The 25,046-nt window shown below is 41.5% G+C and overlaps 1 protein-coding gene across 8 annotated transcripts in view; it reads left to right on the top strand.

Moving 5' to 3' along the window:
- The window catches only part of THRB (thyroid hormone receptor beta), a 606,374-nt gene that overhangs the window by 371,448 nt on the left and 209,880 nt on the right, over positions 1–25,046 (top strand). For all 8 annotated transcript variants that reach the window (XM_073630241.1, XM_073630242.1, XM_073630243.1 and 5 more), the window contains one exon: positions 24,563–24,608. The gene's annotated coding sequence lies outside the window, so the exon portion shown is untranslated. The remainder of the gene's footprint in view (positions 1–24,562; positions 24,609–25,046) is intronic.

The raw sequence follows: 25,046 nt of genomic DNA, 5'->3' as shown, positions 1-25,046 counted from the left end.
TATTTACAGCTTAACAAAACATTCTATTGCTGTCACTTTCGCAACTTAAAGTGTTACTAAACCCAGGACCCTGCATTCGCTATATCTGCTCTCCCACAGTACACAGAATATGGAAATGCAATCATTTAACCTCCCTGGCGGTATGATTATTTTGGATTTTAGGTGCTGAAAGCGGTACAATTATTTTGCATGGAAATTTGGCGTTTTATATTGTAGGTCTGTAATTCTTAACAATAACACACTTAAATCTGTCCAAACAAGAGTCTAGTAGATATCCCGGGTATGATAAAGTTTGAAACACAAAAACATAAATTATAATATAATAAAAATAAATAAATAATAAAAAAAAAATAAAAATAAATAGTAATAAAATTAATTTCCACACGATTCACTATCGCTCAATTCTGCAAGTGTTCTAATTTACTATCGGTGTTTTCTAGCTGGTCTAAAGCCATTTTTGACGTAAAGGGACACTTTTTGGTTGCTATGGACAATCTCCAGTTTCCAGGCAGAAAGAACAGTATATATAACAACTGCATGCAGGGCATGGGCCAAAGCACTGGCGACAAAGGGGATGTGAAATCATTTCATACAGTACTGTAATCTGTAAGATTACAGTACGGTATGTGTTATGATTTTACACTTTTTTTGAATTTGCCGCCAGGCTCCGCCCCCGTGCGTCGCGCCGCTCGCAGGGAACGAAGCCTGGCACGGAGAGGCTTCGGAGGAGGACGGAGCCCGCAGACACAGCGGGGGACATCACAGGATCCCGGGGACAAGGTAAGTAAGGAGGCACCAGGATCCTGCGATGTAATCCCGAGTGTGGCTCGGGGTTACCGCTAATGGTCCTGAATTTTAACCCCGAGCCACACTCGGGAAAACCGCCAGGAAGGTTAAGTAAATATAAACTGCTAAATACCTTTTCTCATCAGCAGTATATAGCAGTCTTGTGACTTCTATCAGTGTCTGGTTAAAGCTTGTAGGAGGAGTTTTAATTCTCTCACTGTCCTATGAGGCTGCAGGACCCCTGACCCTCTGTCTGGACAGTGCTGATTGGCCCTGTGCTGATCCCACGCACATTCCCAAGGGGAAAAAAAAATTCTCTAGCAATACACACCAAACTGAGAATGTGCAGAGTGACTCCAAAGGCTCTGTCTTATCAGAAAATGGATTGGGGACAGTGGAAGAAGGGGAGGATCAGGGAAGACAGGATCAAACAGCCTTTTTACACAATGCAGAGGATTAACCCCTTAGGTTGCACAGTGAGTATAACAAGCATGCTTTACTGTATATACAGACTGATTTTACTGTTGTGGGTTTTGTAACACTTTAACTACATCCTGCCCAGCTTATAGCAAAACGATGGCAGGGCAGTGGCTCTCCCATTCTGACTGGATGTCATATGATGTCCTTCAGAATGAGCCACTTGTGAGAGCCCCCAGGGGTGTGCAGTAGGGTGATCGTTGTTTCGCTCTGACAAACCATATCTCCAATCATGGTAAAGAGCCTATGACGTAGGCTCTTTACCATGTGATCAGCTGTGTCCAATCACAGCTGATCACAGTGTAACTAGGAAGTGCTGGTTATCGGCATTCCTCTATTCACGCTGATAGGGCATGAGTAGAGGAGAGTCAATAAGCGGCTCTCCTGACAGGGAGGATCTGCACTGATAATGAGTGCAGTGATTATCAGTGCAGCCCCATCAACAATGCCCACCAGTGAGGCCCACCAGTGATGCAATCAGTGCCCATCAATGATGCCTTACAGTGCACATCAGTGATGCCTGTCAGTGCCTCCTCATCAGTACCGCCTATCAGTGCCCATCAGTAGTGCCCATCATTGCCCATCAGTGCCACCCATCAGTGCCGCCTATCAGTGCACATAAAAGCCCATTATTTCTGCCTATCAGTGCTTATAAATGCTGCCCATCAGTGCAACTTATCAGTGCTGCATATTAGTGCCTCCTCATCAGTGCCGCCTCATCAGTTCACATCAGTGAAGGAGAAAACATACTTATTTACAAAATTTTATATCAGAAACGAAGAAAACCTTTTTTTTTTTCTTTTTTTTTGCAAAAAAATAAAAAAAACAGAGGTGATTAAATACCACCAAAAGAAAGCTCTGTCTGTCTCAAAAAATTGTAAGAATGTTGTTTGGGTACAGCGTTGCATGACCGTGCAATTGTCATTCAAAGTGCAACAGCGCTGAAAGCTGAAAATTGGCCTGGGCAGGAAGGGGGTGAAAGTGTACCCTGTATTGAAGTGGTTAAAGGATAAGAGTACTTGTAAAGAAAAAAGTGTACTGCCCCTTCTCCTACTCTGGCTTCATGAGCTATCAAGTAAATCTAACACAGTACAGCAGAAATGTCAGTTAATATTGCCCAGCCTGTCCCGGGTTTGCGCAGTGTTAAGAGTCTCGGCAGTTCTTGCTGATATTAGAACAGGGCACATACTGTGCACCAAGTTGAGGATATAGTGTGGCTGTAGAGAGTAACACTGGGAAGAATAGCTTTTATTCCCTTTAGCTACAACCTGTTCTCTTCTTGGTTCATGTGACCTGCTATGAAGGAAGCAAGGTGATAACCAGTATGTCGCCCTCCCATAGGCTGGGCAGTTATGACAGAGATTTCCACTACATGTATATGGGAGGAATACTTGTATTTTTTCCTTTTAAAATTTCAATTATTGAATGTCTCTTGAAAGCAGCTCCAGACAATAACTAAAATGGATAAACTTGTATTTGTTTAATAGATAAAAAAATAAAATTTAGCAAGCTTGGTCATTTTTTATTTTTTTTTTTGTATCTGGGAAGGACTTCCTGTGATTCTGTACTATGCACTCCCTCTCATGGTTGGTATATATGTGTGAGGTTGCATGAATCAGGAACAACATATCTAAAGAGGCCCTGGGAACTTTCAAAGTTGAGCTTAAAACAAGTTAAAACTCTGACGAAGTGGCTCCCACACAACAAGGCTTCCCTCGATGAGCACCCGATAGAAGCTCGAACCAGAGAAATACAGAACGGAACTCCAGGCCAAAAACAGATCAAACAGTCCAATATAATTTTAATTGTTGGTCAAAAAAGGTCCCATAAAAGCATCCGATGCATTTAAGGGGCAACACCACTCTGCCTTCAGAGCTGCTCAGCCTAAAGTAACATTGTTACTAGTTCTAATATAGATCTGTAAGGCCCCTTTCACACGAGGCGGATCTGTTTTGATGGACTCCGCTAGCTCAGTGGGGATTGCTCTGTTGATCCCCGCTGAGCAAGGGGGTGGCAGGTTCGTCTCCACTCATTGTGCTGAGACAGAGTCCTGCTCTCCTCTATGGGGAGATCGAATGAAAATGGATAGCCTGTACATTTTTTATCCTATCCAATCCACTGGACGGATAGCGAATGTATCGCCAAACATCTGTTTTGAGCATATCTTGTCAGGTCAGATGGCAGGTGGGTGTCAGCGGACACATATCGACTGGCATCCGCCTCCCAATAGAAGTCAAGGGGTGGCCCGATCGGATCCGATCGGATGCTGTGTTTAGATAAATGTTTGCCTTGAGCTGTAATGTGCTTACAATTCCTAGTGCAAGCAACTGCAATCTGTATCAACTTAATAATTAAAGGTGCAATTTCTTAGTAGGCCATATAGTTGCCATGCAGCAACATCTATTTCTACTCACTTTTTAATAGTGCTTGTTACAGTTCCATGTTAACATTTATATCTCAGTTAGTAGTAGTACAGTTGCGCATGTCCGTACTTTTCCCTAAGCCAAAAAAAAACAACTCAAAATGTGGTTTGTCAAGCTTTGTATATCCCGGGACATTCTTCCCATGATGAATAATGGAAACCCATTTGAAATTATGACTTTACCTGTAAATTTTTGTTTGCTTCTTTGTACTTGACCCTGATTACTTATTACTATCTACAGAAATGACCAATCCAGGGAATGAGTTACCAACTCAGCTGTGAAGTTGAGTTTGACACTTGACTGGCAGTTTACCAGTCAGACTGGAAAATATGGGACTTGTAGCCCAACGTTATTACAAGGAAAGAGTATTTTATTTCTCAGAATAATAAAAATGTGCTGGAAACTAACAATAATCCGTATTATCTGTCTTATACTGAGTATTGTTGGTTTTCCTGCACATTTGTATGTGCATGAAATTAATAAGATTGTACACAAGTAATATACAGATTTTGCCCTGTTGAGTACAACCTGCCATTAAAAAAAAATGTACGAAAGGAGGACCCCTCTTGGGAGTGGGACTATGCAGGCACTGACACAAATAATTGAAGTGTGTGATCTAACGTAATGAAAAATTTGGGTAGAGAAATTTATAAAAGGGTTTAACATTTATTGATACAAAATATAAAAAGAGATGTCCTGGAAACAGAGTCCCAAAATACATACAGTTGTGTGAAAAAGTAATTGCCCCTAAACCTAATAACTGGTCGTGCCACCCTTGGCAGCAACAACTGTGAACTGTCTTTCACATTGCTGTGGAGCAATTTTAGGCCACTCTTTGCAGAATTGTTTTATTTCAGCCACATTGGAGGGTTTTCCAGCATGAACGGCCTGTATAAGGTCATCATGATACAGCATCTCAATTGGATTTAAGTCTGGGCTTTAACTAGGTTACTCCAAAACCTAAATTTTGCTTTGTTTGAACCATTTGGAGGTGGACTTTCTGTTGTGTTTCAGATCATTGTCCTGTTACATAACCCAGGTGCGCTTGAGCTTGAGGTCACGAACTGATGGCCGGACATTCTCCTTTAGTATTTTTTGGTAGAGCTCAGAATTCATGGTTCCATCAATAATGGTAAGTTGTCCAGGTCCTGAAGCTGCAAAGCAGCCTCATACCATCACGCTACCACCACCATGTCTGACTGTTGGTATTATGTTCTTGTTATGAAATGCTGTATTAGTTTTATGCCAGATGGGATGCACACCTTCCAAAAAATTACATTGAACGGATTTTGTTGTCGGAAAATTTTATAGCCTGCTCTCAAACTTTGTGTGTCGGAAATTCCTAAGGAAAAAGTCCGATGGAGCCAACACACGGTCGGAATTTCCGTCAACAAGCTCTGATCGCACATATTCCGTCAGAAAGTCCGACCATGTGTACAGGGCATTACACTTTTGAAGGTCCTGCAGCACCAGGACAATGGAAATGCCCAAAAAATTACATAAAAGGGACACGCAGAACGCATCGCATCTCCCGGGCACAGACATAAAAAAGGCAGTCATTAGCCCTTTATCCCAATCCGTGACACGCTGGGTCTGGGAGACCTGACGATCACAGAGATTCTCGGGTGCAAGTCCTCCCAGGCGCGATGCTAGGAAGACGTCATAGTATGCCCTCCCAGAGTTATCCGACCACGCTGTAGCCGTCAAGCGGGTAAAGAGATATTAAACCCAAACCCAAAAATGTTATATATTGCATCTTACCAATCATTAGATGTGATGGCTGCATTTAGTTTTCCTTTTTAAGGCTTTTTTTTTTCTTTTGTTCCCTTCACCTGGTGATCTGGCCAGTAACACACCTTCAGACCACACACCTGGATGAATAAGCACAGGGGGGACATTTGGACAGCAGCGATTCGGCACTGTGTCACTTTAACTGACAATTGCGTGGTCATGCGACGTTGCACCAAAACAAATTGACATCCTTTTTTTCCCACAAATAGAGCTTTCTTTTGGTGGTATTTGATCACCTCTGCGGTTTTTGTTTTGTGCTCTGTAAACAAAAAAAGAGGGACAATTTTGAAAAAAACGCAATATTTTGTACTTTTTTCTATAATAAGCATCCCCCAAAAATATATAATAAAAAACTATTTTTTTCCTCTGTTTAGGCCATTATGTATTCTTCTACATATTTTTGGTAAAAAAAATCACAATAAGCGTATATTGATTGGTTTGCGCAAAAGACATAGCGTCTACAAAATATGGGATAGTTTTATGGCATTTTTATTATTATTTTTTTTTTATTAGTGGGTGGCGGCAATCTGCAATTTTTATCAGGACTGCGACATTATGGCAGACACGTTGGACACTTTTGACACAGTTTTGGGACCATTGTCATTTATACAGCGATCAGTGCTATAAAAATGCACTGATTACTGTGTAAATAACACTGGCAGGGAAGGGGTTGAACACTAGGGGGCGATGACAGGGAGCAGTGATCTCTGTCATGACACAAGGCAGAACGGGGGAAATGCCTTGTTTACATGGGCACTTCCCCTTTTGCGGCTCCGTGACACGATCGCCGGGAGACCGGCGGACATCAAGTGACACTGTACGCAGCCAGCGCGCGCCTGCTATCCCCGCCTCTTAAAGGGGATGTACAGGTATTGTCCACTGCTGCCATTGTGCCGACGTATATTAGCGTGCAGCGATTGGCAAGTGGTTAAAAAAGATCCCGGGGTTATGGCAGCTATCTGCTGCCATAACAACGATATTCAACGTCAAACAGCCAACGTATAATGACGACGGGCGGTCCGTAAGTAGTTAATCTGCTTTAAGGGAACAGGATGTGAATTTTTTTTTTGCGTTCACAAACACTTTAAGTGGACTACAAGACTACAAGTGTGCTGATTACCTCACTCATAGTCATTGAGAACTACAGATCCGTCTGGCACAGTGGGGGACAACTTGGAGTTTATTCATTCACAAATCAGTGTGAATGATTAGCGCCGCTTTGCTGGCGGAGCCCCACACAGCCTCGCTGATTTGAAATGTTACAATGTCTGTGGGGGAGAGGCCATCTGTATGATGTCATGGGGGGGTCAAGGGGTGCTTAGGAACATGTTACACCCTACATAGGTCTGTAGCATGTACCTAAAGGTGAACTTAGCCTTTAATTTGAGGTACTAAGCACCGAATTTGCAGAAGATTTAAAAAATGTGTAAAGGATCAATTTCAAGGCAAAAATAATTTTAACAACAGGCAATTTGTTTCTTATTTTTGTTCTTTTTCTGCTGTTTCTAAAAATGTTCTTTACTTCAAAATATATCTTGGATGTTACTAATGTGCAGATGCAGCTTGCTCAGCATCTCTGGGAATAAAGCATTGCCAGGAGAAATATTAGCAATCAACATACTTTCGGCTAAAAGGAGCTTTCTAAACAAGGAGGAGATCGGCAGCTTATAGCAAAGCCCAGCCTTCGGTCAAAGATTTTAGGTCATTGATGGGGTTTCATTGCTTTGTTTGTGTAAAATCTGAACATACTAAATTGAAAGATCCAAAGGGGAATTTACCAAGGGCTGTTTCACACAGGTGGCCAGAGGGCAGTAAAAACCAGCAGCTGAGTCACTGTTGTAACAACCCCCCCCCTCCCCCTTCCCCCAACTTCACAATTAAATTCTACTATTGCAGCTAAATTGAAAAATTTGCTTGTAATCTAGAAGCCAACTAAAAAAAGTTAGGAGCCAGTTTTTTTTTTTTTTTAACTAACAAGCTTTATTTTCAGTGACAAAACCCTTTCTTTTTCATTAACCACTTAAAGTGGAGTTCTGCTAAAAAAAAAAAAAAAAAAAAAAAATTTAAATCAAAAGTCAGCAGCTACAAATATTGCATCTGCTGACTTTTAATAATCGGATACTTACCTGTCCCGGGGTCCAGTGATGTGGGGGAACGAAGCCTCGCTCGTCTCCCCCTCCTCTCTCCAGCGCCAGCATTGTAACTGTGGGCGCCTGGCTGTGGCTTCACAGCTGGGCACCCACTGCTCATGCGCGAGCCGCGCCGTGACTGGCCGGGCAATCACCTGGGACCTGTGACGTGCCCCAGATGATTGCGAAAAGGGAGGGGGGAGAGGTGATCTCCTTTTTGGTGCCGTGGTGCGCTGGGAGGAAGTGGGAGCTGGAACCCTCTGAAAAGAGGGTACCGCCCCCCCCCCCCCAAAAAAAATGACATGCAAAATGTGGCACGTCAGGGGGTCACCTCCCTTAAAGCAAAAGTTCCATTATTGAATGGAACTTCGCTTTAAGGACTGGAAGGATTTGCCCCCCTTAATGACCAGGCCATTTTTTGCAATTCGTCCCTTTAACTTACAATTGGGCGGTTGTGCGACGTTGTACCAAAACAAAATTCATGTCATTTTTTTCCACAGAGTTTTCTTTTGGTGGTATTTAATCACCTCTGCGTTTTTTATTTTTTGCGCTATAAACAAAAATAGCAACAATTTTGAAAAAAAACAAAACAATATTTTTTACTTTGTGCTATAATAAATTTCCAAAAAATGAATTAAAAAAATAAAATTTCTTCATCAGTTTAGGCCAACATGTATAAAAAAACCCGCAATAAGTGTATATTGATTATAGCGTCTACAAAATAGGGGATAGATTTATGGCACGTTTATTGTTTATTTAAATTTTACTAGTAATGGCAGCGATCTGTGATTTTTAGCGGGACTGCAACATTGCCGACATTGCAGAGGACAGATCGGACACTTTTGACACTTTTTTGGGACCAGTGACATTTATACAGCGATCAGTGCTAAAAATAGCCACTGATTACTGTATAAATGTCACTGGCAGGGAAGGGGTTAAAACTAGGGGGCAATCAAGGGGTTAGGTGTTCCCTAGGGAGGTGGTTCTAACTGTGGGGGGGATGAGACTGACTAGGAGAGGAAAGAGATCACTGTTCCTGATCACTAGGAACAGCAGATCTCTCTCTACTCCCCTGTCAGAACGGGGATCTGTCTGTTTACATTGACAGATCCCCATTCTGGCTCTCTGAGGAGCGTTCGCGGGTGGCCGGTGGACATCGCGGTTGCCGGCCACGCGCATCGGCTTTGGCATTGAACCGTGGATGCACGTGCTGGCCCCCTATCACTCTTAAAGCGGCCGACGTACACCTACAGCAATTCGCGCAGCCGTGCCAACCTGCTGCAGTATATTGATGGCGGCTGGTTGGCAAGCGGTTAATATGTGCTGGTATTTATCAGATTTGATAAAATTAGAAAACAAACTGTATTACGTCACGTTAATTTTCAATATACAGTATATCCTAATAAATAAATACAGTGTATATATACCCTTCATATTCATATAAATTAAGAGACAAAAGCTATTGGCTACTGCCCCGTTTATAGTCCCGACGTACGTGTTTTATGTCACCGCGTTCAGAACGATCAGATTTTCTGACAACTTTGTGCGACCATGTGTATGCAAGACAAGTTTGAACCAACATCTGTTGGAAAAAATCCATGGATTTTGTTGTTGGAATGACCAATCAATGTCTGACCGTGTGTACAGGGCATAAGTCTCGTGACAAAGGTGGCAAGGGTGACAATGCATGATCCCATATAGGAGACAGTTGTCATCTTATATCAAGAACCGACTCCACAAAAAACTATATAGCAGGGATACTGGGTATTCTTTTAATTAAAGCTTCAGATTTAATATGACAGAAAATATAATTTTGAAATTACATCAGCATGTTAAAGCTTGAATGAGATTTTAGTGATTAGGTTTGGATCTGTTCTGCTTCTGATCTAAATTGCTTTATTGCAGTTTAGGTTTTATTGTACATTTCTGGCTCTTGGCAACCCAATGTTTTTATGGTGCTCAGTATAACTTTTATTTTGATGTGCATAAATACTTTGAGTATTACTTATGTGGAAAATACCTCCATACCCTGGGATGTCCGAAGCTTCAACTGTATTCATTGTGAATATTAAGTATTTTGTGTTATTAGTGAAGTCACTATTAATGAATGAAATGCTCTGTTTGAGCACTGCCGCTGTGATAAGACTGTTTTCACCAGTTTTTTTTAAGGACATTACTATCTTCTTTGCTGGTGCAGCCATCAGGGCGATTCTTGTGGATGTCTGCCGACGGTTCATCCAGGGACTCATGCTTGTCCACCTGCTCTTTCCATGTGGCATTTCCCAGCCGCCATGCCTGCTTTGTGTCTCTATACTGTGAACTTTCCTACATGAGAATAAAGTCACCCAAAATATAAATCTCCCCTGATGAAGGAATAAATACTGACAATTCCGAAACATGTTGGGATGCCTGCTAGTAATTTCCATGGACTGACCACAGCCTGACTCTGGCAGTATCTGGATATAATTGCTTCTTTGGGTTTGACATTCATGTACATGTATTAGTTGTTTCATTTGCATATTTTGTATATTTTAATATAAATACCTATATGGCTATGTTCATACTTTCTTCTATATTGTGTACCCAATAAAAGTGGCACTGTGTTGCCTTTTATCTACTCTCTTTACCAGATTTTTTCAGCCTAAAAAGTCCAAGGGGGCTGCCCCAGTTGCATTTTGATGCATATCCTTTCCATTATTAATGAATAGAATTTTGTGAAGATTGGATTGGTTCTGCTAAAAAGGATTGTGGGAATGTATTCTAGCTAGTAAAATGGGCACTGGTCCTCGTAAATGGGAGCCTGACCTCAGTATGCCTTAAGCAGATGTAAGCAGCACACTGTTCTCATTTTGCAAATATCCAGCTTTTTTTTTAACAGGACAATTCTGTGTTTGTAAACGAGTAGTTATATTTCCATTGTAGTTCTTGGATGTGGATCTCATGGTGGCATTTGTCCAATCATGTACAAAGTTGAAAGTAAGCACTGGATAGATCTGCCAAATGAAATATTAAGCTGATGTATAGATGGAAACATTTTTCCTCAACAGGTACGAGGAACAAATAATATTGCAGTCAGTATTTCACTGTAGGAAACATCTCTAATGATCACTTCTGAACACATATGAAGTTTAGAGCTCAATTCCATTTTTAGGCGTAGATCAGCACAGGCTAAGTCTCTTTTCATTGCAAGTTCTTTTCTCTCCGTCATACGCTTTCTGTCCAATACAGCTGGATGCTGGAATACACATTTTAATAGTGTGATGAGTAGTGAATTTTTAGGGTAAACAGTTTGGTCCCAATAATCAGGAGGAGCATGGCATTTTTATATATGTTTGTGTCCACAGGGCTTTAAAATGTAAGTCTAGTTTTTATAAGAGAAAAAACAGTCCTCTATAAGCCTGGTACACACTATCAATTCTTTGTTCAACTCAGCGGGCTGACCAAAAAAAAAAACTGAGGAGCTTAGGAGGAGCTCACTGTACTAACTATGCAATGTTAGTACAATGATCTCCCCAATGAGCTATTGTGTTCTGGCAGGGGTCTGCCCCCCTGCCAGAACACAGCCATTAGCTGCCAGTTCTGATCAGATGCCGATTGGATGCTGGTTTTCCAGCATGCCCATTGGACCGGCTTCTGTCAGAAAAGCTGACGTACACATGGGCCAGATGTCAGACGGTTTCTGTTGAACCGGGCTTTAGGGACCTGTTCATGCCTTCTTTTCTAAAGTAGGGCTCTTTCACACTGATCAGTTTTTGCCTTACCAAAAGCGAAAGTAATATGCATGACCATTAAATTCTATGGAGCTCTTCACACTAGTCAGTTGCGGGTTAGTTCCTTTTTGTTAGTCCTGCATGCTGCATTTTTGTTGCATGTTTGGTGCTGTAAAAATAAAAGGCAGCCAAAATGCTCCTTTCCATTGAAATGAATTGAAAATGCTTCAAAAATGCGGTTGCTTCTTTTGGTGCACTTTTTGAGTCACATGTCCTTTTTTCACAGGTGCAAAACACACTGGAAATGCAGCAACAACGCGGCAAAAACATATATGTGAAAGCAGCCATAATCACTTTTGGTTTTCTTACCATGTCCTTCCTCAACCTGATTTTTGCTTAGAAGAGCCTACCTAATTATAATCATCTGATCAGTCTTAGCCCTGGATCACATTGATGCTACTTTGAAATCTTGCTACTGCACTTAAAGTAGCACGATTTCAAAGTAGCAAGGTCAGCGCGATTTCAGCTGCTACTTGATAGACATCTGTGTGGCTTCATGCACAGATGTCTATTGAAGTCGCACCTGAAATCGGCAAAAGTAGTGCAGGAGCTACTTTTGCAAATTGGTGCGGCGCCGCAAGATCTGTGTCGCACCGATTGGAACAGTGCCATTGCCTCCAATAGGCTGCGACTTGTCATGCAATTTGATCTCTCTCTGTGAAACTAGGCTTAGTGCTGTAATGTTAAAATCTACAGTGCCTGCATCCCTTTAGGAAAGGATGAACCATAGATCGTATTTTAGGAATAAGGAAGCTTATTCTCATGCCTGAAATTTGATTTGAAAACCAGTGCAGCCATCTGGGAAAATTGTTGAGCCAATCACACAAGTAGTAAATGACATTTCTTAGGGAGTTATATATACATACATGCAGATCACATTTAGGTTGCTACATTTGAAGGAAGCAGCGTTTGATTTTTTTTCCCCCATTTTTAGAAAATCACATGGGCGACAGGTTGGAATGAAAAAGTTACTCTTAGCAAAATTCTGCTAGATTATTTTTCTCCAACCTCATTGCCTTGAACAGAGCTTATTGCCATGTTTTGGTAAATTAGAAAACTGTTCACAAAAGTTATTCCGTTTGCATCTGTTTGGAAAATTGTAGCTAATTAAACCATATTATATTGTTAAAGAAGGCCTGCTGCCTAATTAAAAAGTACAATATATTTTTGAAAATTAGCAGTTCCGCAGAATGAAATGGCTTCTAAACCCTTTGGGGGTAGCTTCAATTAGATATAAATGTACTTTTTTCAGTTATTTAATCCAAGCCCTTTTATATATCCTAACTGTAACCTTGCTGAAAGATCTTCAGTTGTGTGGGATGCCTTGTCCTGTGTTGCACTCTTGTGGTTTTTGTCCATCAGTCCTTGTGCCCTGCAGTGATATATGAAGTAGCTTTGAAAACGCCACCAGGCAATGGAAATGCCAGCATATAGCGATATAGCGCTTCAAGGATTTTACATTGTTCCTTAAAAGCTTGGATATTCAAAGAAGCAAAGTTCAGAAGCACAGGCAGGGGGGGCAGTTAAATATTTATTGCTGCTGACTTTTTTTTTTAAAAGGACTTATGCCGCGTACACACAACAGGTTTTTCAGTCGGAATAAACTCTGAAGGTTTTTCCGACAGAGTTCCGACGGAGTTCCGCTGAAATTGTCTTGCCTACACACGATCACACCAAAGTCCGACCGTCTAGAACGCGGTGACGTACAGCACGTACGACGGGACTAGAAAAAGGAAGTTCAATAGCGAGTAGCCAATAGCTGCCGTCTCGTACTTGCTTCAGAGCATGCGTCGTTTTTGGTCCGTCGGAACAGCATACAGACGAGCGGTTTTCCCAATAGGAATTGGTTCCGTCGGAAAGATTTAAAATATGTTCTATTTCTAGGTCCGTCAGAATTTAAAAAAAAAAAAGTCCGATGAGGCCCACACATGATTGGAATGTCCGATGAAAAGATTCCGTCGGACTTTTCCAGCCGGAAAGTCCGACCGTGTGTACGCGGCATAGGTTACTCTCAAATTGATAAGTTAGGGGTCGGAGATGGATTCTCATAGAAATGTAGATATACACTTTAAGTGCAATTTTTGCCCTAGTGTAAAATGGCCAATCAGTTGTAGTGGAAAGTATAATTGTCTAAATTAACCCTTTTGGGCTTTGAAGTGCACAAAAGTTGAGATAGGATGAAAACATCTTCTTCATTTTTTTAATAATACAGTCCTCTGTGTTTATGCCTACCTGCTCAATCAACGAATGCTGATTGACCATCTGTTCATGTTCACTCTTGTAACTGTAAAGCTATTTAGCCTGCTAATACTTATGGCCCTTTACTCTCCACTTCCCAGTTTGTGTCTCCCCTGGGAAGTATCAAGGGCTTTCTAATGACACCTTCTTCCTCTAGGGTTTGCTGGTTCATTGTGTATTGTTTCTAGATTTTCCAGCCAGTGTTCCTGTGATTCTTGAATTTGAGTGTTGGCCTGATCATGATATCAGTTTTTCTTTCAGTCATAAGCCTTCTGACTCTGATCTCTAGGGTTCTAAAGTGGCTCTAAAGGCAGAAGGTTTTTTAACTTAATGCATTATATGCATTAGGGGAAACCTTGTGGGTGCAGCTCCCCCCCATCCCCCCTACTACTTACCTGAGCCCCATCTCGATCCAGCGATGTGCATGAGAGCATCGGCTCTCCCGTGTCTCTCTTCCATGATTGGCTCACACAGCAGCATGAACCTTTCTCAATCACAGCCAGTGAGCCAATAAGAAGAGAGCGGGGCCAAATCACGCTTTCATGTGTGAATGGACAATGTCCATTCACAGGAGTGTGACTCTGGAGCAAGCTTTCTTACCTGCCGCCATAGCAAGAGGCTTGCTATTTGGGGCACTCGACAGTGGGAGGAGCCAGGACTGCCAGCAGGGGACCCAAAAAGAAGAGGATCAGGGCTGTTCTGTGCAAAACCATTGCACAGAGCAGGTAAGTATAACATGTTTATTATTTAAAAAACAAAACCAAAAAAACCTTTAGAATCACTTTAAGATACAATAATCTAGACTTGATGGGGTTTTGGCATTGATTGACTAACCCTTGTGAGGCTCAATCTCCAGGTTACATTACTGACTTTTCACTTGGTGTCTCCATAACTAGCAGTCCCCTACTAGATATTATATGGACACTGCTGATTATCCAGAGATAGAACTGGAAGCCTTAACTCCATCATAATCGCAACATTTAGGGAACTTTTTTCTAGAAAAGACCTAAACTATGACATACAAAGGAGCAAAAGTGGCAACACAAAAAATATTTAAATGTATCCCTATGACAAAGGAAGTTAGTGGCAGAAGTTTTGTAGAGTTATTTTTTAAATGTTATGCAATACAGATGTATTATTCCAAGTATGACAAGAACACAGACAGTTCATTATAGCTGAATGTATATTTGGCATATACAGTATGTACAAAACTCAATGGCCCTTTTTGATCTTGGATGTCAGCAGTTTAAAAATGATGTAATGGAAAATGTATAAATGCCCCTCAAGCATGGGAAAATAGATGCAAATGGATTTATTTTGGTTTGGTCACTTTAACCCACAGCTCTATTAACATATTCATCTTCCAATGACAAGTACAGTTATTATGAGACAGCTACATAACTGCAGCTGCAGATGGAATAAAATACATATCATATTTTGCTTGAGGCGTAAATCACCTCTTAAAGTCTCATAAGCCAATCCATGGCTAAGAAAAGCGCTTTTCTTCAACCTTCCCCCACTTTATTTCTACAATATATGCATAGACAAAACCAAGTTATCAACTTAAACTGGCCACATGCGGGACTTTACTATCACCCAGTTTGACCATTTCATTTGCTTATACAAAATCTCACAAAAGTGAGTACACCACTCACATTTTTGTAAATATTTTATTATACCTTTATTATACCTTTCATGTGACAACACTGAATCAATTACACTTTGCTACAATGTAAAGTAATGAGTGTACAGCTTGTATAACAGTGTAAATTTGCTGTCCCCTCAAAATAACTTAACACACAGCCATTAATGTCTAAACCGCTCGCAACAAAAGTGAGTACACCCCTAAGTGAAAATGTTCAAATTGGGCCCAAAGTGTCAATATTTTGTATGGCCACCGTTATTTTCCAGCACTGCCTTAACCCTTTTGGGCATGGAGTTCACCAGAGCTTCACAAGTTGCCACTGGAGTCCTCTTCCACTCCTCCATGATGACATCACGGAGCTGGTGGATGTTAGAGACCTTGCGCTCATCCACCTTCCATTTGAGGATGCCCCACAGATGCACAATAGGGTTTAGGTCTGGAGATATGCTTGGCCAGTCCCTCACCTTTACCCTCAGCTTCTTTAGACAGGCAATGGTCGTCTTGGAGGTGTGTTTGGGGTCGTTATCATGTTGGAATACTACCCTGTGGCCCAGTCTCCGAAGGGAGGGGATCATGCTCTGCTTCAGTATGTCACAGTACATGTTGGCATTCATGGTTCCCTCAATAAACTGTAGCTCCCAGGTGCCGGCAGCACTCATGCAGCCCCAAACCATGACACTCCAACCACCATGCTTGACTGTAGGCAAGACACACTTGTCTTTGTAATCTTCACCTGGTTGCTGCAACACACACTTGACACCATCTGAACCAAATAAGTTTACCTTGGTCTCATCAGACCACAGGACATGGTTCCAGTAATCCATGTCCTTAGTCTGCTTGTCTTCAGCAAACTTTTTATGGGCTTTCTTGTGCATCATCTTTAGAAGAGGCTTTCTTCTGGGACGACAGCCATGCAGACCAATTTGATGCAGTGTCCAGCGTATAGTCTGAGCATTGACAGACTGACCCCTTCAACCTCTGCAGCAATGTTGGCAGCACTCATACATTTATTTACCAAAGACAACTTCTGTATATGACGCTGAGCATGTGCAGCCAACTTCTTTGGTCAACCATGGCGAGGCCTGTTCTGAGTGGAACCTGTCCTGTTTAGCCTCTGTATGGTCTTGGCCACTGTGCTGCAGCTCAGTTTCAGGTTCTTGGCAATCTTCTTATAGCCTAGGCCATCTTTATGTAAAGCAACAATTATTTTTTTCAGATCCTCAGAAAGTTCTTTGCCATGAGGTGCCATGTCGAACTTCCAGTGACCAGTATGAGAGAGTGAGAGCGATAACACCAAATTAAACGCACATGCTCCCCATTCACACCTGAGACCTTGTAACACTAACGAGTCACATGACACTGCGGAGGGGAAATGGCTAATTGGGCCCAATTTGGACATTTTCATTTAGGGGTGTACTTACTTTTGTTGCCAGCGGTTTAGACATTAACAAATTAACAATAAACAATTAATTAACAATAAAATATTGTGAGATACTGTATATATATTTTGGTATTCCGGCATGGGGCTCTGTAGTTTGGGGATTCCATAGTGTCTTGGGTTTGACGGAATCTCCAACCCTGTGTCCAGATTTTGTAGATGACCACCAGGGTGTGTGCTCAGGTGAGCACAACCCTTATAATGAGGGTATGGGAATACCTAATGGCTCCCACTTGGAGACTGCTCCACCCTAAGAGAGACAGGAGGTCTCCAGGAGTCAGAGGGGCTGCAGGAGGCAGCCAGAACGGAGCCGTGGGCGCTAAAGTAAAGCCACATTGAAGAAACCTATGGTCTGACGACCAGTGCCTTGAAAAAGTATTCAAACCCCTTGAAAATTTCCACATTTACCACATTTTGTCATGTTACACATAGGGGTTGATTTATTAAAGGCAAATTCACTTTGCAATACAAGTTTGGAAGTGCAGTCACTGTAGATCTGAGGGGACGATAGAAATGAGGGGAAGCCCTGCTGATTTCTATCATCCAATCATGTGCAAGCAAAAATGCTGTTTTTTGTTTTCCTTGCATGTCCCCCTCAGATCTACAGCGACTGCACTTCCAAGTGCACTTCCAAGTGCACTTGCAGTGCACTTGTAGTGGATTTGCCTTTAGTAATAAAACCCCATAATTGTGAAGTGAAAAGAAAATGATAAATAGTTTTCAAAATGTTCTACTTTGTAGAACCACCTTCCACTGCAATTATAGCTGCAAGTCTTTTTGGGTATGTCCCTGCCAGCTTTGCACATCTAGAGAATGACATTTTTGCCCTTTCTTCTTTGCAAAATAGCTCAAGCTTTGTCGGATTGGATGGAGAGCATGTGTGACCAGCAAAGTCTTGCCACAGGTTCTCAATTGGATTTAGGTCTGGACTTTGACTGGGCCATTCTAACACATGAATATGCTTTGATCTAAACCATTACATTGTAGCTCTGGCTGTATGTTTAGGGTCTTTGCCCTGCTGGAAGGTAAACATCCGCCCCAGTCTCAAGTCTCTTGCAGACAGGTTTTCTTCTAAGATTGCCCTGTATTTGGCTCCATCTATTTTCACATTCACTCTGACCAGCTTCCCTGTCCCTGCTGAAGAAAAGCATCCCCACAACATAATGCTGCCACCACCATGTTTCACGGTGGGGATGATGTGTTCAGGGTTATGTGCAGTGTTAGTTTTCCGCCACACATAGCATTTTGCTTTTAGACCAAAAAGTTAAATTTAGTTCTCATCTGACCAGAGCACCTTCTTCCACATGTTAGCTGTGTTTCCCACATGGCTTCGCGAACACTTCAAAACTAAACTTCTTATGGCTTTCTTTCAACAATGGTTTTCTTCTTGCCACTCTTCCATAAAGGCCAGATTTGTGAAGTGCACGACTAATAGTTGTCCTGTGGACAGATTCTCCCACCTGATCTGTGGATCTCTGAAGCTCCTCCAGAGTTACCATGGGCTTCTTGGCTGCTTCTCTGATTAATGCTCTCCTTGCCCGGCCTGTCAGTTTAGGTGGACAGCCATGTCTTGGTATGCTTGGAGTTGTGCCATACTCTTTCCATTTTCAGATGATGGATTGAACAGTGCTTCATGAGATGTTCAGAGCTTGGGATATTTTTTTATAACCTAACCCTGCTTTAATCTTTTTCACAACTTTATCCTTGACCTGTCTGTTGTGTTCCTTGGCCTTCGTGATGCTGTTTGTTCACTAAGATTATCTAACAAACCTCCGAGGGATTCACAGAACAGCTGTATTTATGCTGAGATTAAATTACAAACAGGTGGACTTTATTTACTAATTAGGTGACATCTGAAGGCAATTGGTTCCACTAGATTTTAGGGGTATCAGAGTAAAGGGGGCTGAATACAAATGCACCCCACACTTTTCAGATATTTATTTGTAAAAATTTTCCACTTCCACTTCCCAATTATGTGTCTCTTTGTGTTGGTCTATCACATAACATCCCAATAAAATACATTTACGTCTTTGGTTGTAACATGACAACATGTGGAAAATATTAAGGGGCAGTAATACTTTTTTAAGGCACTGTGTGTATGTGTGTTTGTGTGTGTGTGTGTATATATATACACATACTGTATATACCATATGGCTATATAGCCATTACCACAAATGAAGTGCTCTGTACACTGTTTGTATAGGAACTCCCCCAGTCTACTTTCCTGTCTACTTAATTGTCCAACAGATTTTCTTGGCAGTTTTTATCTTTATTATTATACTGGGATTTTTTTATGTGACATTAGTTGGTAGACTCTCAGTTTGTGCCCACGAGGAAAATGACTGCAGGAAGTAGAAGTGAGTGGACTCTTGAGTCCCTTTAAAAAGAAACAACACTATTCAGGACAATCCAATGAGGTTTACTAAAACCCTTGCACGTAAACAACAGTGGGAGGGTTTTCAACAACTATAAGTACACACTTTTAAAATATTGTATGATTGCAACTTTATCCTCCAAGCTGTGAATAATAATTGGAAGCCAGAGACCATGTGGTCTATGGCTGTCTAGGCTGTGAGCTGGATAGCAGCTGTTTTTTTTAATTATTTATTTATGACAAGAAAAGGATTTTTTTTTTTTATTGAAATAATACCGTGATTTGGTAATGCCGGCATGTTTTTTTGTTGATGTGTGTTATTTTAAATGATAGGTGTACTTTCATAAAAATATCACTTGGCAGGGACGTTTTACGTCAGCTTTGCCTAGGGCCACGTGGTGACTACAACAGGATCAGAGAGCGTACTCACCAAGGCGGCAGCTACGTCCAGAGAGATGCTGTCCTCCTCCCCAGCTGTCCTTGTGCGTGCCTTCTCTGCTGTCCTCATGCCCGCCTCCCCTGTCTCCCCAGCTGTCCTCGTGCGTGCCTTCTCTGCTGTCCTCATGCCTGCCTCCCCTGTCTCCCCAGCTGTCCTTGTGCGTGCCTTGTCTGCTGTCCTCGTGCCCGCCTCCCCTGTCTCCCCAGCTGTCCTCGTGCGTGCCTTGTCTGCTGTCCTCATGCCTGCCTCCCCTGTCTCCCCAGCTGTCCTCGTGCGTGCCTTCTCTGCTGTCCTCATGCCCGCCTCCCCTGTCTCCCCAGCTGTCCTCGTGCGTGCCTTCTCTGCTGTCCTCATGCCTTCCTCCCCTGTCTCCCCAGCTGTCCTCGTGCGTGCCTTCTCTGCTGTCCTCATGCCCGCCACCCCTGTCTCCCCAGCTGTCCTCGTGCCCTCCTCACATTCTGAGCTGCTGCTGACCTCCTCTGCAGCAGCCATGACGGATGTCCTCCACGGCTGCTGCCTTCTCTGGAGAGTCAGTAAGTTCTCCAGCCGTGTGTAGGGCCCCTCGTGTTTCCTGGTCAGGCTAATGGGAAAGTCAGCGGCTGCCTAGTTCGCCTAGCGGGAGTGCCGGCCCTGGCCACACCAATGCCACTTTTTAGTGAAATTCTAACAATTGATAAGAAAACCTTAATAGTGTGAAGCACTGGAATTGGGAAACATCTAAGCTGTTTCTACCATCACACACCAGTTACTGTGCTTTCAGCATGAGTTTCATTGGTAAAAAAATGTATTTTTGTGTTAACATGCAGTTTGTTGTAATTTTCCTGCAGGCATTTCCTAGTGCCTGCTTGCAATTTTTTTTTTTTTTTTACCAGAGCAACTTTCTACCATCAATATCCAGTTTGTGTTAACTAAGTTAGCATTATGATTCCACCAGCAGCTGCATTTTTTGTTGATGTGTTACATCACTGAAGGGCAAAAGGTACGAGGCTCCCATTGCAGTAGCTACATCATTTCACTGGCAACTGCTGTGGTGTGAGAACACTTGCACACACATTGGTTGGTGAACTTTGCCACAGATATAATTGTGTTGGTTTTAATTATCTCCGGAAATAATTTCTTTTGTCTTCAGTCATAAAATACTGCAAACACAGTCTGTCTTTGAAGCTGTGACAGTCAATTTGAAGTTTTTCAGATTTATTTATTTTGTAATCCAGAGCTTAAAAGGTCTGATGTTAACAACAACACACATCAAACAGTTTTATATATAAATCAAATCACATGAACATGAGGATAGGAAAGCCTTTTGCTTGTTTCTATTTGCGAAAACCAAGCAAAAAAAATGAGAGTAAATAGAGTAATGTAAAATGGTCAAACATACCACAAATACGACTGAAAAAAAATAGATGTGTAAATTGTGATTGTCAGAGCCTGAAATAAGGGGTTCTTTATAACAAAAAGTTTGTTGTGTGAATAATCCCTGTAATGTGTCTAATATGTGTATGTCTAATGCTGCGTACACACGACGATTTTCTCGTCAGGATAAGCTCTGAAGGTTTTTCCGACAGAGTTCCGACGAAATTCCGCTGAAGCTGTCTTGCGTACACACGATCACAAAAATTCCGACCATCAAGAACGCGGTGACGTACAAAACGTACGACGGGATTAGAAAAAGGAAGTTCAATAGCCAGTACTTGCTTCAGAGCATACGTCGTTTTTGGTCCGTCGGAACAGCATACAGACGAGCGGTTTTCCCAATAGGAATTGGTTCCGTCGGAAACATTTAGAATATGTTCTAGTTCTAGGTTCGTCAGAATTTTCGAAAAAAATAACTCCGATGAGGCACACATACGATCGGAATATACGATGAAAAGCTTCCGTCTGACTTTTTCTGTCGGACATTCCGCTCGTGTGTACGCGGCTTTAGGATCGTCAGCTCCATCTAGTAGCCATAATATTAATATTTTCCTGAAATATCTCAAGCAGGAAAATACTGCATTAAGACCTCTAACTGGAATGGTCAACGATAGGAGATTAAGAATTGAAATTTTGAAATTCAAATAAACTACAAAACATTTTATGGCGGGATTTTCTTTTTTTAATTCTCTTTTTTAAAAATGTAAGTGTATAGCACAAAACAAAACCTATTGGGCATACCCAGGCTTAGGTAACAACATAAAAGAAAACATACAATAACAACCTAATACAAGGCAACCATTTCCCTCCAATATGCAGTGCATTTTTGTAATAAGAGAGAAAAAAAAGGGGGATAATATCATAGATGAAATGACAAAACTTCCAACAGGAAAATAACAGCCGCCCTGAACTAATCTGGTTTATCATTAGATGCGACCATGTCAGTAGAGGCTATCCAAATATCCCAGACCTTTGAGAATTTTTGGGGGCAACCCCTCGCTTCATAAGTAAACTTATATAATGGGATTGCTGCATTAACTAAGTGCTTACAGAGATTAATTGTAGGTGCCTGCAGAGACTTCCATTTTGAAAGGATGGCCTTACATGCGTAAAACAGAAGCAAGCCTATCAATGTTTTCATTACTCTAGACATGGCTAAAAGGTGTACCAGACCTATGGTACAAACATCTATGGCAGGATTTTTGAGGCCCTTACACCGTACTCCAATATAAAATTCCAACACTTTTATTATGTAATCACAACCATTAAAAGTTCTCCAGTATTTTTTAAAAACAATTCAAATACAGAAACACTCCATATTTTGTTAAATATCATAAATATTTTTTTAACTGTTTGGTCGACAAAATTACGTATAATTCTATAGCTGAACGCGTTGCGTGGATGAAAATCCACTTCTTCAGGAGTTGACAACGGGGGAATAAAAAGTTACTTATCTAAACATCAAAAAAGGTTACAAAAATCAATAATTAAATAATCCAAAACTTAACAATTTAAAATATTGCATCGACATTTGCTGAGTGAAAGTATCTGGAGTCCTTCAAGGAGATGACTAACATCCAACCTGAACAATCTAAAGGCAAAAAGTATAGCCCCTGGCTGTCAAGGACCACTTCCCCTTCCCCCGACGACACCACAGGCAGGTGCATTCCACTTCTCCTTCCCCCGACGACACCACAGGCAGGTGTGTTCCTCTGACAACCCTTTAATCTATTAATGTGGGCCATAAAAAATAATGACAAAAAGGGGGCACCTAAAATATTACTGATCTATCTACATTCCATTCTTTAAATGTACTCTAACACCTTATATTTAACCCCAGATGAATTTAGGTCCCTAGAATACAGGGCAAAAAGTATAGCAGACCAGCAGACCCTGAGGTCAAGGTCCACTCTCTGATGACACCACAGGCCATCTTGGGGGACTATAAATGGGGCAGGATGCTCCCCATGGATCAGTAGGGCCTCCTTGATGACACTCTGGACATATGGAAAATCCTGAGTGCCCTTAGGCATCACGAACCGAGTTTTTTTGAGGGCTGGGGACATGTGAGCACTTTAATGGGATCATTATATAGTATAATAAAACAAATTTATTTATAGAGGATAAAACACAAGCAAGCTGACTAAAAGGATAACAAATACTCTATACTATAATTTGATACATTTTGTGGTGTGGGGCTAAATTGATATGTCTAAATATAGAAAGATATATACAGAGAGGGTTTAAAGGAGAAGTATGGTCAAAGTTCTTTTGGCCAAACTTCTCCTGTGGGTCATAGGAGTGCACTTAGTCCTGCACTCCTGTGACCCAGATTGAGGGGACTGCAGTATAAAGCCTGCAGTTTGCTGACATCACAGACCCGGTCCAAGCTTTTCAGGAATCCAGACAATAATGTCGGGACCCGCCCAGATGCCTGAACAGCAGCTGACTCAGCTTCTCAGTGCACCACTTAGAGCCTGAGCCAGCTGCTCCCACTCCCTCCACAGCCCGGAGCTCAAGTGAGCACTGAAGGTGCAAAATATAGAGCAGTGACCACTGAAGGGGCAGAATATAGAGCAGTAACCGACAGCCACTTCTCTGTGCTCAATGTGGACCCAAGAACTGAGTGATTAGTGGTCTTTGATCGCTCAGTTCTCATTATAGGGTCGACGGGGGGGGGGGGGGGTGACAGCAGCAAAATCAGAATGATGCTGCAGCCACTAAAGTGAGTATGTATGTTTTTGTTTTTTAAACCCTCACTCCTCTTTTAAACTCCAATGTAATCAAGTGAGTTTAGTCCCTTGGTAAGTGAATCTGTAGAATGTATAGAGACTTTTGTTCACTTTATTTATTTGTTTGACCTTGTTTTTTTTCTGTACTATTCTCTACTATATGTTATATTGAATATGCCTTGATCATAGGGGCTTAAAGTGATTGTAAAGTCTGTTTTTTTTTTTAAATAGCAAACATGTTATACTTACCTCCTCTGTGCAGTTGTTTTTGCATGGAGCAGCCCAGATCCTCCTCTTCTCCAGTCCCTCTTCCCTGCTCCTGGCTCCTCCTTCCTGTCAAGTGCCCCCACAGCAAGCAGCTTGATATGGGGGCACCTGACCCAAGTCACAGCTTCGTGTGTCCATTCAGACATGGACATTCAACACGGCCCTGCCCCCTCTCTCCCCTGATTGGCTAAGTGACTTTGTACTTTAGGAAGGGAATAGGTTGTATGTACCGCATTTGCATTTTGAAGTGTGCTTCAGGTTCTAAGGGTAATAGACTGTTTTTTTATTTTTAAGTCCGCATTTTGAGTGACATTTAAATCTTTCTGAATGTAACTTGGCAGCTTTAAAACCATTCAGCCTACACGTTTTTGTGATTAATGTGTACTTGTCCTACCTTGCGAGAACTAGGCAACCTTAAAATATATTCTACACAGCCTGAGTGTGCTTGCTAAATGTTTTTTTTCCTTGCTAGTGAAGTGCATGAGTAAATATATTATTTCTCATTTATTATCTGTAGACAATGTACTGTGAGATTATTTCCATAATAATGGAAACATTCTGTATTCTATATTCTTCATGAATTTTAATGCTCTTAATGGGACCTGTAACATTCTGATCACTGTTTTATTCTGATTTGCAGGTTACACATCACCAGTCAAAGAAGATCACTTCATATTTCCAATGAGGTACATTTTAATTACCAGAACTAACCATTTTTACAGTTTATTAAGTAAAAATAATGCATGTTAGGTCAGATATGAGTAGCAGGTTGTGGTTTTAAAATACATACTAACAAAAATAAATGTCTTTCATGTAAAGCTGTATGAGCATGATGGTTAGGACTTTTCTGGAACTTACAATTAATAATAATCCCATGAGGATCCCATTTATAAAAGCCTGACTAAAGGGGAACAAAACAGTACCCAGAGTGACCACTCAGGTTTCAACTTTTATTATTTAGTGTATGTTCACACCAGATAAATTCTGATTGCATTCTGAATGTATTTACAGTACTCCAATGAAACTAGTTAACTCCCTTATGTTGCAGTGCCCTTAAAAAAGTATAACATGAATTTTTTACAATGCAATGTGCATAAATGAGCATATGAACTAGTTTAAATATA

This window comes from Aquarana catesbeiana, linkage group LG05 (assembly GCF_042186555.1).
Source record: "Aquarana catesbeiana isolate 2022-GZ linkage group LG05, ASM4218655v1, whole genome shotgun sequence".
In the NCBI taxonomy this organism is placed as follows: Eukaryota; Metazoa; Chordata; class Amphibia; order Anura; family Ranidae; genus Aquarana; species Aquarana catesbeiana.
The sequence above is the reverse complement of the archived record's forward strand: the minus strand, read 5'-3'. Positions and strand labels throughout refer to the sequence as shown.